Source organism: Ambystoma mexicanum, chromosome 6p (assembly GCF_040938575.1).
Source record: "Ambystoma mexicanum isolate Mex_15411 chromosome 6p, UKY_AmexF1_1, whole genome shotgun sequence".
NCBI classification, from domain to species: Eukaryota; Metazoa; Chordata; class Amphibia; order Caudata; family Ambystomatidae; genus Ambystoma; species Ambystoma mexicanum.
In genome coordinates this window covers 662,994,173-663,008,176 of record NC_090935.1, presented here as the reverse complement: position 1 = coordinate 663,008,176, position 14,004 = coordinate 662,994,173, and the positions used below count along the sequence as shown (strand labels likewise).

Sequence of the window (14,004 nt, the reverse complement as noted above, 5' to 3'; positions counted from 1 at the left end):
AACATACAGTCATTGGGAAAGCTCCAGCCAGTCTGGCCTGGACTTTCCCACACTAACATATATGAAACTTCCACCTAACAGCCAGTCAGGAGGAAGGGGCAGAGTCAGGGCTTCCCGGGACTTTCGGGAACACAAGTTAACAGGAAATAGAAAGCAAGAGGCCACAGGGGCCATCTTCTTTCCCATCAGGAATCAACTGGGCCTGGGTATCCCAAAATGGAGGATACTCAGAGCAACTGTCAAATTCAGCATGGAGCTGCCACCAGCCAATACCCTGCTCTCACTCACAGGTGCCCAAGAAACATAGACTAAGAGTACAGGGTTGTACTCCCACCCTTGGGTGTCATAAAGAACAAGGATGCGGAGGCCCTGTCCCTCCTATGCATTTCCAGCATCACCACAGTTTGGCCAACAGTTTCCTTGCAGCAGCCGATACAACCGAATCCGGTGATGGCTGTGACCTCAGGCCGGCACTTGGCCGAGGAGTCCAGCACCCTATATTCTCCAGCCTATCCAGTTTGGCTGGAGCCATGCCCTCCTCTCAAATATCGTCCAGAAGGAGCACCGCCATGTTAGTCTTCCTCTTGGCCTCGCGTATTTGATACAAGAAGCCCTCCTTCCTAGTTTCCTCAGGCACCGGCTGGAATATCTCAGAGGACCTGGCGATCATGGAGTGGAACGATTCCACCTCATCCAATGGGGCAACCCTATGTGGAGCATCCAAATGTGGCGATTCACTGTCCGCTGCAACAAGATCTTTGTCATCATCCATCGTCGTGGCAGTATCGGTTTCCGTATCCATCTCTGTATGTCCGGGAGGGGTGTGGGGGGTTGGGGGAGGAGCCCCCGACGTAGTGGCAGAGGTTGAAATGGGAGTGTCGGATGACGCTTCCTTTTCTCGCTGGAGGCTGATCTGGGACCTGGGGGACCACAGGTACCGGAGCCAGGGGCATCCTCATCTGGATCTCCGACACCAAGGTGTGTAGAGTCAACAGAATATCTAAGGAAATGTCCCTCGGCTGAAAAGGCAGAACAGGAAAACTAGACCATGTGCTGCCGCCACCATCCTCCTCAACATCCTTGTGGATCGTAAGGACTTCTGATCTTCGTTGTCTGTGGACGATACCTCTGTGGTTTGGGTGACGGCCTGGGAGGGCTGTTTCGGGGACTCGCTCCCCACCCCCATTTCCCCCGTGAGGTTCTTGGACCGGAGCCTGGGCCGGTTTCACCCCTTCTGGCGTGCCTGCAGACTTTGCCAAAGTCACTGCTGGGGTATCACTGTTTGGGGGTAGGGACACTGAGCCGTGGAAGCTTCCCTCGCGGGATCAGTGCCCTATCGACAAGGTCTTAACCTGTGCCAGTTGGGCCTATTTGGGCTGCTCGACCTTGTCTTCAGTCCGCGGCTTATCAGATTTCTCACATAGTTTAGCCGGAGTAGATGACTTCCTCTTTGAAGAGGAGCTTGATGGTAGGCTGACAATGGAGGCGGAAGGTGATGCTGATCACGGCCTATCCACTTTGGGACCCGCATTCGCTGTGAACCCGGTGGACTCTGACTTGCGGCTCAAGGCCTTATCTTGGGCTCCCATGGATGAGACTCCCTCAAAGGACTTAGAAGACCGCTCCTCGGACCAGCCAGTCCTGGGTGAGGCATGACCCTGCTCAGAGCACAGTCAGAGTCCTTGGCGTTAAGCCATGCCACCAGCCAACTACACCTGTCCTTCGTTGTTTTCTTGGAGAAATCGAGGCCTATCTTGCACTCTCCTTGTGGTCTGGGTGCAGGCAGTAGAGGCATTGCAGGTGCTTGTCCTCCACAAACACGTTCTGTATCCCGCATTTGCTGCAGGGCCTGAAAAGAGACCTTTCCCTCCTTCTCCTCCGTCAAGGTTGGAGGGCGCGAAGTAAGCCGAAAAGGCTGTGAAGAATCTTTGATGATCTTTGCACTTCAGGGGCACGGAACTACACTGACAACGGTTCCCCGCTGTCGGCAGATGAAGAAAAGAGCACACAGGATTCTTTGAAACAAACACAGAACTTTTTCAATCGAAAACACACAAAAACGTACAAATAGCTCAGAGAGCAAACTCGAGGACTCCCAACACTGAAGCACACGGTAAAAATCTGAAGATGGATGCCAGAGGAAGGGCTTAGGGAGAGGTTTGCCATTGGATGGGGGTCACCCAGAGGCCAGGGATTGGTTTAGAGAAGAAATAGTTTTTAAGTGAAAGTGAAACCGTTTTTCTTTTACCAAGGATTCCCAGCCTGACAACGGGGAATATTCATGGGCATGTGAATCCATGCCAGACCCCATGCTGCAGACTATTCTGACAGAGGAAATGAGCACCATACCAATTATGCATTGCATGCTCAGTAGGAATTAATATTTGCATTACTAGCACAGACATGTTTAATACATTGGTGGTCATTCTTATGTTCCCAAAATGCACTTAGTTTTTATGTAAAGCAGCCAGCATCTGTGCATGCATGTCATTTGACACTTAGCTCCGCCCCCAATCCCGCCCACACCACCGACAATCCGGCCCCAGTCTCGCCCACACTACAGACAATAAATTATGTCAATTTCCAGCACTGAACACCACCAACCTATCTTGACTCTGTTTTTGATGTCTGAAAGTAGCTGCTGGAGGTCCAATTTGGTATCCTGCGTGTCCAATGCTGTGGCATCAATGAGATCACTATGAGTCAGAGCGACCACCATCTTGTCGGCCCTGGGCTTTTACTGGACTGTCCTAAATGAATGACGGTCATCCCTCTTGTGAGCTTTAGGTTGCTTAGAGCTCATGCCGATGCCATGGGCCTGAGGCCGACCATCCACTGTGGAATAATACAATGAAAGCCAGATGGACCCCTATTGAACTCCACTGAAACCCCCAAAATGTGCAGCTAATCAGGCCAGTTCAGCTGTACACAGCAGCAATAGGACTGCCCTGACATTGGGCCAAATGTCTCCAAAAGAAGTGTAGCAAATGGCAAGGAGAGAGGGCAGCAGAGGTGGGGACACAGTGAATACAGGCATTGACAAAGCAGCGAGTTTCCTTGCACCTCGTGCCCACACAAGTTAATGTTGCCAATTCCCTATAATCATTCCTGCCTTAAATAACCCCTGCCCTCCTCCAGGCGGAACACCACCACAGCCCAGGGGTGGCCCCCACCAGGTACTATGGCACCCACAGGAACAGGACTGGACCATGAGTGAAAGCCCAAAAGAGGCCTCCAGGTGCCCATGAAGGCAAAGCAAGTACTTCAGTATGAGCAGCTCAGTCAGTCCCTGCAGCTCTTAAAGCCAATCTACTCCTCGCACCAGCGCCACTCAGCTGCTTTTGCAGCTAGGATGTGGGTAAGGGGAGGGAGCAGCATAGAGCATGCAAAGTGTCAGGATCCCCAGTGGACCCAGGCCACACCGATTGAAGGTCTTGGAAGACCAGATCCCAACCCAGGGCCTGCACACCGCTGATAGAATTAGACTCTGCGTTGGGCACTCCAAAAGCGCTGGGGAACAAGTGCCATTTTGAAGCAGATCCCCCACCCCCTTTCCTGAGCCAACTGGTAAGTGATATTCTGTAGCATTCCAAATGTTAATGGGATTCCAGATGCCACAAATTCATTCACCAATTGCTTCACATCAGTTCCCCATCAGCAACACCTTGGTTGCGGGTACAGAGGCGCGCCAGATTTTCAGAGGGCCTTCATCCCAGTGCCACCAGGGGGTCAGGCAACTGTCATTTCACTGGTTAGGCCATACCGGCAGGCATGGGGCTGAAGGATAGCTCAAGGGCAAAGAGTTTGTCTTGGGAGCAAGACAACGCACAGCAAAAGTTCTGAATTCCGGTCTAGTTCTTAGAGACCGGTCTACCGTATTAAGCACATTATAAAAGATTAATTATTGCCATTTCAAAGCCTGCTGGTTGTATTGTTGTGATATTTAGTTGAACAGAATAATTATGTGCTGTAAGAGAAAAAATGTGTCTTCTCTATAAAATGTACCCATGACTGTCACCTCAGTGGGGTAATGTGATGAATCCGATGGTGTCATCACTCCTTTCCCAACGGTGACCACTCCCCATGTGGCCAGGGGACAGCAGCCATTACCTGAGCCTGACTCTGGGGGCTGCTATATGAGCGAGGATCACATGGGAGGCGAGGGGCTTTGGAGAGGAGACAGCCTCTGGGAGAATATCATGGCACCATCGGACGAAACATGGCATCCCCTTCTCTCGAGGATACACCATCCATGCCCAATACCTTAATGGCATATTATTATACCTCCCCTCATCCACCTAGGAAGGGTACTGAAGAACTTTTCAGAAGATCTGTATGTAAGCAGTCAAAATCCGACTTACCTTTAAAAACTCATGAAAACACCTTCTCAGATTCTATCTACAGAGCTGATCACTTACCCAGACTTTACATGTAAATCATCAAGAATGGACTTCCGATTCCAAGACGGCCACCGATACTAGGTAGACGTGTGTCGGCGGCAATTCGAGGACCCCCGGACTTGGGAGACGCTCCACCACCCCCTTTCAGGCAGCCGAGGGGCAGGAGATAGCACTATTTTTTGTCCCCAATTGCCCCCTAGAGCAATTAACTACCGGCGAGGGACGAACGCACATTGGCCTACAGACCCGCGAGGAGCAGCGGCCAAGGGGCCGAAGAGTGAACCCAGGAGGCGGGTGGAAACCAAGGCTGCGGTGTGGAACAGCGGAGATGCCTGGGAGGCGGGGGGCCCGGCCGGGTCGCGGCGTTGTGGAGCTGCTGCCCGACGCGGTTCCCTGGACTGGAGCGAGGCGGGGGGCTGGCGTGGCTCCCCGGGCCCAGGATAACAGTGGCTCGGGAGGACGCCCGAGCGCATGGTCCAGGACATCCCCCCTCGGAGGGCGCTTTGCTCGGGAGGACGCCGGAGTGTAGAGTTTGCCGCTGCGCCTCCCTGCTGCCGTGAGGCGCGGCAATTCAGGTGGGCACCCATTAGCAAAGACTCCGGTGCATTTCCCCCAGGCGGGGCTGAAGGAGACTGCTTGCCCGAGGCTCCAGGAAATCTCCAGCAGCATTGTTATTGCGGCACAGGGGGGCACCTTGGAACGAAGGCCGGAGGAAGGGGGGAGCTTGTATGGAAAGTCCTGTGCCCCGGGTCCTGCTTGGGATAAGGAAGACCTGGGTGGATTCAGAGCCCGGACGACCTGGCGAGCTCCAGCAAAGCTCTATTAACGGATCCTGGCCCACTGCCAGGACTTTTACGGTAAAGTGGACCCAGAGACCCATTTGAGGCACCAACAGGCACCAGCAGGTGACAGGGGAGACCGGGCTATCAGCTCTGGGGGCCTGATTGCGGGGGTGAGTGCCTATACCCCGGGGCCAGGCTGGTGGGGGCATAGCCCCTCAAAGAACGGTTAACACCTCAGTGTGGGAGGAGAGGCCCCCATTGTACTGGGTGTCCGGAGGAAAGCCCACCCTTCTGAGGAGCCAAGAGATGCAGACCCGGGTAGCGGCGTTGGGCTGAGGCGCCGACTCCCCCCCCCCAAGTTTCAGCCACATAGTGTTCAATTTCCTAGTGGTAAGTGGTTTCCGGGACGAAAGCCCAAATTCCAGGCGGGAGAAGAGGCTATGCGGGAATGCACGAAGGGGGAGGTCATCAAAGTTTTTATAATTCAAGTGGATCACGCATAATGTTAGGGGGCTAAATTCCACATTGAAGAGCAAGAAGCTTGAGCGCTTTATGAAAAGGCACCGCCTGGATTTTTTGAGTTTACAAGAAACCCATTTGTTACGAGGGGACCAGCATAGACTTAGACTACGGGGCTTTGACCAAATAGTACATGCCTCAGGAAATACAAAATCTGGAGGGGTGGCCATTGCAATAGGTAACATGACCAATTTCAAGACAGAGGAGACGATTAGAGACAAAGAAGGCAGATATCTAATGGTAATAGGATCCGCTGGAGCTGGATTCTATACGATTGTAGTTGTTTATGCCCCCAATTCAGGGCAGGAAGACTTCCTTCGGCAACTTTTGCGGAAGATCGGAGAACACTCAAAGGGTCCAATAATTTTAATGGGAGACCTGAACATTGTGTGGGACAAAACAAGGGACAGGTCAGGTAGCAAACTCAGGGGAGGGGGATTAGTGGTTTCACCTGCCCTACGGCACAGAATGCTAGATGTAGGCTTACGGGACGTTTGGAGAGAAGTGAAAGGGGACGAGGAGGTGTTCACCTTCTTCTCGGAAGTTCATGGGTCGCTGTCGAGAATAGATTAATTCTGGGTCTCGGCTAACTTGGTAGGAAAGATTCAGGAGGTGGAAGTGGGCCCTATGGGCATAGCAGACCACAAGATGCTCACAGTGCAGCTTGATTTGGGCTATTCGAGGAAGAGGTTGTGGGGCTGGAAATACCCTGAATATCTGTTAAGGGACCCTGTCATTTTGGGAGAGATGGAGAGCAAGATAAAATAATTCTTTGACAACAAGAAAAGGGGAGAAACAGGGGAAGATATTCGGTGGGACGCATTCAAAGCTACGATACGGGGTGAAATTATGGCAGCCAAAGCACAAAAAAGCAAGCAGATGACAATCCTGGAGACCGAGTTGGAAAGGGAGGTGGAGGAAGCGAGGGGAAAAGCAGTTGAGACCCCCAGCAGACGCAATCATAGGGACTATAGAAGGGATGGTGGTGGGTCAACTGAACTTGCTAAGAACCAAAAAAGCAGAAGGAGCCCTCTTATCAGTGAGGCAGAAATTCTATGCCAACGCCAATAAGACCGGCACCTTGTTGGCGCGCCTTCTCCGGGGGGGGCGGAATCGAGAAATACAATTACAGCTCTACTTACAGGGGAAGGGGACAGAGTTACTCAACTCGAGGGACAGAGTTACTCAACTCGAGGATCTTCAGGAAACCATGACAGAATACTTTGAATCCCTATACAGGTCCCAAAACCCCCAGGGACGCTATGAGATCTTTTTAAATAAGGTTCTCCTGCCAGTGGTGGGAGGCGAGGCTCAAGAAATTCTGAATCAAGAAATTACGGAAGACGAGGAGAGGGGGGTAATAGGGAAACTGCCCCGGGGTAAAGCGCCTGGCCCTGATGGCTTCTCGGCAGCCTTTTATAAGCAGTTTGCCAGACTACTGGTGCCACACTTAACCTACCTTTTTAACACTTTCAAAATAACACCTTCCATGAAAGAGGCCCAACTCTCCTTAATTCGGAAACGGGGGAAAGATCCTCTGGAAAGGTCCTCTTATAGGCTGATAGCCCTTATTAACGTCATCGCGAAAATTCTCACCAAGATATTGGCAAATAGACTAGAGGGGCTTCTTCCGGGACTAATCCATCAGGACCAATCGGGCTTCATTAAGGGCAGACAAACGGCAGACAATATCAGAAGGGTAGCACACTTGTTGGAAAAGGTGGAAAAAACAAGCACTCCCGCGGCTCTTCTCTCGCTTGACGCTGAAAAAGCGTTCGGCCGGGTAGAGTGGTCGTCCCTTTTTAAGGTTATGGAACGCATGGGACTGGGCGAGCCCCATCTGCAAATGGTCAAAGCGAACTATAACAGTCCACGGGTAAGGGTGATAGTCAATGGGGCGGCATCCAGACTATTCCAGCTACAAAGAGGTACGAAGCAGGGATGCCCCCTATCCCCCTTATTGTTCGCTTTATATCTGGAGTCGCTTCTCCAGGCCATCCAGGAATCAGGGGACATTCGGGGAATTCCATTTGGTGGGACTCAGCACAAAGTCGCGGCGTTCGCTGACGATATGCTACTTACCCTTACCGATCCGTCCCATTCCTGTAGGGCTAGTAAATTACTGCTTGAAAACTTCGGGGAGGTATCGGGATTGCGCACCAACATGGGCAAATCCGAATTAATGGAGCTGAGCCTGGGGAAAGAGGAGCGGGAAGAGCTTAAAAGATCCTCTCCATTTGCATGGCGCCCAGGCGGGATTGTGTACCTGGGGGTGAAGATAACTCCGACGCTACCTGGGTGGTTCGCAGCCAACTACCCTCCGCTAGTAAAAAAACATTAAAAAAGACCTCCACAGGTGGCGGAATCTCCACATCTCCTGGCTAGGGAGAATAGCAGCTATTAAGATGGTAATACTGCCGCACCTCTTATATTTGTTCCAAGCTGTCCCCCAACCAGTCCCAGAGCGCTTCTTCAAGGAGCTCCGAACCATAACGAATGAATTTATTTGGGAGAGTAAGAAAGCCAGGGTTAGCAGACAGTTAGTCACAGCCCCGAGAAAAGGAAGGCGGCCAGGACCTCCCTGATTTTCGGCAATACTATGAGGCAACGCAGTTGAGAGTCATTAGGGAGTGGCTTCAACAAGGGGGAGAGAAGCACTGGGTGAAAATGGATAGGGCACTTGCTAAACAAGACCTGGGCGTGGTGTTGTGGCTTCCAAAATGCCACCGGCCAAACATATGTATACGAGCTCCATCACTAAACTGATGGCAGATAACTGGGACAGGCTGACCAGACAAAGGGGCATTACTACCTTCCCATCCCTGTTCACACCAATATTCGAAAATGGGGACTTCACACCAGGGCTGGAGAAGGGGGCTTTCAAAAAAAATGGCAGGACGGGGGGTGTAGGAGGATGCGGGACATGTTTATCGGGAAGGATATTAGCTCTTTTCCTGAATGTAAAAGGGATTTTGGTCTGGGGGGAGGAGGAAAGATTGCGTTACCAGGGACCCTACCAAATTCGAAAAATTCTTATTGTCGAATGATGGCTCAAAAGGGCTAATCTCGCAGCTGTATTGAATTCTAGAAGGGGCCAAACCAAGGCAAAGCTGGGCCTTTATGGGTAAATGGGAAAAGGTGCTGGGAAGAGAAATAGAGGAGAAAGAATGGGAGACACTATGGAGGATAATCCCGGAATTAGCAAGAGCATCCCAGACCCAAGAGGCTTGGTATAAACTTATGTATGGTTGGCACTACACTCTGGCCTGCCTACACAGACTATACCCTGGGAAATCTAGGTACTGTTGGAGAGGGTATGGGGCAGTGGGGACTGCAGAGCACATTTGGTGGGGCTGCCCTAAAATACCTCCCTTCTGGGACGAAATTCGGAAAGCTCAACAACAGGCCTTTGGCCCAGGGGGGAGCAGATCCCCGGAGTTGATCTTGTTGGACATTAAACACGAGGACATGGACTGTGCATCGGGAGCTAGGGCAAGAGCGCAGGTCATGCTGATCATTGCAGGAACGACATTGATTGCTCAAAACTGGAAAAGCCCGACAATACCTGCATTTCAGGACTGGCTCCGGAATGTCTGGGAAATTGTAGCGGTGGAATGGGGGACGTATGCTATAAATAATGCAACACAGAACTTTGCAAGTGAATGGGGAGAAGTGTTGGCCTTTCTCTGAGATTACTTTTGGATTGGTTGGCGCCCACAGCGTCTTTGACTGCTGGACCTACAGTGAGCAGACGGGGGATTGACTGTATTTAGGAGAGTTAAAGATCATTGGAAGTGGCTGGTTTGTTTTCCTTGGGGGGGAGATGGGGGTACAAGACCGTTGGGAATGTTGAATGTTCATGTTTAAAAATGTTAATAAAAAGATGTTTAAAAAAAATAAAGAGTGGACTTCCATTCCCATAACTACAAGAATACTGGGATGAGGAAGATGTGCTGAGTAATGCAGAGAAAAGAAGGTCAAAAGCACAAGCTGGCCTCTAGTTGCTGCGAGCACATACCTGTGGCCAGGAAATGTAACCAGCAGAAGCAGCTGACAGACACACTGCTGGTGGGAGAAAGCTGCTCCTCTCAGTACGGACCAAGAGACAGTGGCGCTGCTTAGAGTTCCACGGAGCCAACTTGCTCAAAGCTCAGAAAAAGGAAAGCTGCCTGCGAGAGAGAACATGCTGCGGGAACTCCAGAAGCCAACGCAGGGTTCCTGGGCGTTTGCAGGTGTTCAGAGGCAGCGGTTGCCTTACTGAAGCCTGAAACAAAGCAGAAAAGCCCAGCATTTATCCTCTGAAAGGAAGGGTCTTTTTGGGTTGCCAAAAAAGGTAATGTCATATTGTCATTATATTGGCCCTGACCCACATTTACAATCTGTGACCCTTGCTTAAGAGCTCCGTTAGATAGGAACCAGCCTTGTCAACAGAAAGATCTTTTAAGAATAAATACCCTCCTTACCCCCTAAGGTATAATGTAAAAGTATCCAGAAAAAGTGCCTTAAATTAAATGTCTTCCTCTGTAACAATCACTTCGAACAGTCCATCTTTTAATCAGTTCAAGGGAAGAAAATCTACCCTTAAATTTAACTCAATTGTTGAAAGAACTAACTTTGTTGAAGGGGACTACACATCCCATAAACCCATAAGTACTGGGGCAAGGAAGAGGGCTAAAGAGGCATGTTGTAGCAGTAGTCAGGCAATTAAGCCTAACAGCCCATACTTGGAGGAACCTGGAGGCATAAAAGGCCCCCTCAGGTGCAGGAAATTGGAAGGAGTTGGAACTGTGACTGCAATGTGAGCTGTAGTAGCAGAAAGAAAGAAGGCACAAGGCTGGCAAACCAATAAGTGTGAGAACAAGAGGGACGCCAGAACGTGGAGAAAGCAGATTTCACCTGCTTGTTCTGTGAGGGTCCTGTTCCCCCAAACTCTGCAGTGCAGAGGCTGCGCAGCGGAAGGCGTGCAGTAGAGCTGCCTTTCCCCATGTGAGACGGATTGCCGTGGTTGCCGCGTAGAGAACGTGCTGGAGACCGAGGCAAGGAGCAGTTGTCAGGCCATGGGTCTCAGGAGCAAGAGGGGCTTAATAGAGGTTTGGCCGGACCTGAGACACCTTCACAGAGGAAGGATGTGGGTCCATAAGAAGCTAGAAGCAGCAGAAGTTGTGGCAGAAGGCATGGAAGCAGTGCAGCCCGCAGAGCAAGTGTCAAAGAAGTTGGTGAGTGAAGCACAGCGTTCCAACACCTTGCTCGAGCATATCTGGCAACAGAATTCAGTTACCTGTTCACTCGCGTAAGATTTAAAAAGTAAAAGTTGTTCGCTGAAGCTGAACCAACCGAACAACGGAAATGTAGCACTCCGGTAGAACTTCAAAGTCATTTTATTCGTGTGAGAAGCCAACATTGCTTAAACTCATTATTCAATCTTTGAAAGACTGCGACTGCCTGAAGGAGTGGTTGTGTGTCACTAATTAAGGAGAGTGAATCTTGTAAAGACCATTACCGAACAACTAACCTTGATAATACAATTATTAAAACTTTTAAAAACTACACCAAGGAGTGATCACATGTGCCCAATTGTGATTTCTAAAGAAAGACTGAACTCTATTCTTTACTTTAACGCAATACCATTAATTTATAAGAAGTTAAAGTAGATTTGCTATTGAAGAAGAGAACAAGCATTGCCCAGTCGAAGAGTCTCCCCATATTAATAAAGAAACCATAATTTCTCAAGAGTTCAAGAGCAATCTAAATCTAACTGCACTGTACAGTTCAATTGGCCTAAGATACAAGTGTGCAAGTATTACCTGAAGCCAAGACTGGCACCAAGGCTTCTGGGTAATTACTTCGGCTGATAACTAGCAGAAAGGTGCATGTAAAGCTGGGGGAGGGAATCTGGCTGCTTGTGGAGATTATTTTGAAGTTGAAACAACCTGTAATGCCACAGACGGTGGAAGACGGAGAAGCAAGTCTTAAATGCACATCTTGGTGGTTATTGTGACAGACAGAAAAGATAGGCAAAAAGGCTGCCCCTTTTGAAGAGAGTTATTCAGAGGAAGAGTGCATTGCCTACTTGAAGGTGTTGAAGTACCTTAAAGTGCATCTTGTTGAAGCCGGTCTAGAAGTACACATCACTGAAGCGGTGGTAGTAGTCCAAAGTACTGAAGCTTTAGTGGTATATCGGTTGGCAGTAGATGCAACATTGTAGTAGTCTTAAAGTGGAGTACTATGAGACCAAAGGTGACTGTTCTCACAGTGAATCAAGTTGAAGTGAAGTTGTTGAAGTGGAAGTCATCTTGACAAACATACCATTGTGAATCCTAAAACTGTAACTAAGAAAATAGTAACTGTTAACCAAGAACTGGGTATCACTGGCAGTTGTGGAAGTTGCATTTTCTTTTTTTAACTGTGGCAAGTCTTCTTGAAGAGGTGACAAAGTATCATTGCTGGGATTACCACTGGTGCTATTTGGTGCAAGTGGGAAGTAGATATGTCACCAAGGAGAAGAGATTTGCTAACATTGGAACTTTGGTTAACAAACTTACACATCGACTTTGAAACATCAAGAACTGATTTGAGACATGTATTTCTTTGGTTGAACACTAACAACATTGACCTTGAATCCTGGGGAAGGAAAATCTCCCAGGACATTAGAAGGTTATTCAGAGACTGTGAATGTTTTTCATGTTATGGTGTATTGCCATATATTTTCTTTGTGTATTTGTTGCTTAGTGTGAGGGCCAGTGTTAGAGTGTTTCCCCTTAGCTTTGGTACGGTGGGGAAATCCTCAGGCAAGTACCAATAGTGAGGTATTCTGATCATATTTCTTTTAAGGATAAAATGCTATATGTTGATAAATCAAACAGTTGTCCGCCTCGCATTGCTGATCCCTCACAGCAAGTGAGTGTTTCTTTAAAAGGGAAAATGGAACAAAAGTAGGAGCCTTTCAAGTTTGTGAGTGTATGCAATACACATTTCAAAAGCACTGGCAGGATAGTATACCAGGCAGATCAAATATCAGATAAAGCAAACATAAGGGAATATCAAGAAGAAGAGAGGCTGGCTTTAGTGAAAGCTGGTCGAGCAAAAAGGGACTCTCCTTTGCACCATCTGCCAATTACAACCACATTGACGTGCACATAGATCTATTTAAGTTTGTTCGGAAAATGAAATTTAATAAAAATGTTTGCCACTAAAGTGCCAGAAAAATTTCAAAGAAACACGCCTGCACCAATTAGTGAACGAACCATCCAGGAAATTGAGGACACCTTTGTCTTGCGCTCCTTAATAGAAACAGAAGATTATGAAATGTGGAACCTGCTACAAGAACTGAATATTAGATCAGATACTCTCACTCTGAAAGAACTTTGGAATAAATCTAAATTCCTTCTGCAACTATCAACAGACAACGTGATTGACACTTTCTATAAAGCAGTCACAGAAGAATTATACAAGATTTCTGAAAGAGAAAGGAAGAAGAGTAAAAGACATGGAAGCTATAATGACAATCTGACACCCACAGAGAGGAAAGCCTTGAAAGGATTGGTAGAGGATGTATTGATAACAATTAAGGAAGCAGACAAAGGAGGCAACATTGTCATTATGGATAGGGATGATTATTTAAAAATGGCCTCGGAACACCTAACATCGCCAGGATGTTACACAACTCTAACAGAGAATCCTAGACTGATGATCATTAAGGAATTGGAACAGTACATTACCACTTGGCACAGGAGGGGTCTGATAACTGATGAAAGAGCCTACTTAATGATTAAAGAACCCATCACACCAACAATGTACTTTTTACCAAAGATACACAAGACATGTGATCGAATTCCCAAGAGACGCCCAATCCTCAGTGGAATCGGATGAGCAACGGAGAACATCTCACAATATTTAGACAACATTCTCAGACCAAGAGCCAGTAAGGTTAAATCGTACCTGGGAGATACGAGGAGCGCCATTAACATTCTCAAGACAGTCAAGTGGCAAGAAACATACCAATTAGCCACCTTAGACGTCAAGGCCCTGTATAAGTCAATCCAATACAAATGGGCAATCACCACAATTGACTATGCTTTTAAGGAAGACTCGGCGTCATACTATCAGCAAATACAGACGATCAAGGAAATGTTACAATTAACTTTGGACCATAACATTTTTACATTTAATGATTGCATATACCAACAGACAAAGGGAGTGGCCATGGGCACCAGATACGCCCCAGCCAACTTATTTATGGGTATAGGACTACGATGTGTACAAGGACCCGGGCCACAAGAACAAGGTCAAACTTTGGACGCGAT

General features: G+C 48.6%; 1 protein-coding gene across 2 annotated transcripts in view; it reads right to left on the bottom strand.

The window, feature by feature from the left end:
• Window positions 1–14,004, bottom strand: part of ZFYVE16 (zinc finger FYVE-type containing 16) — a 1,039,436-nt gene that overhangs the window by 945,554 nt on the left and 79,878 nt on the right. The gene's annotated exons all lie outside the window — the stretch shown is intronic.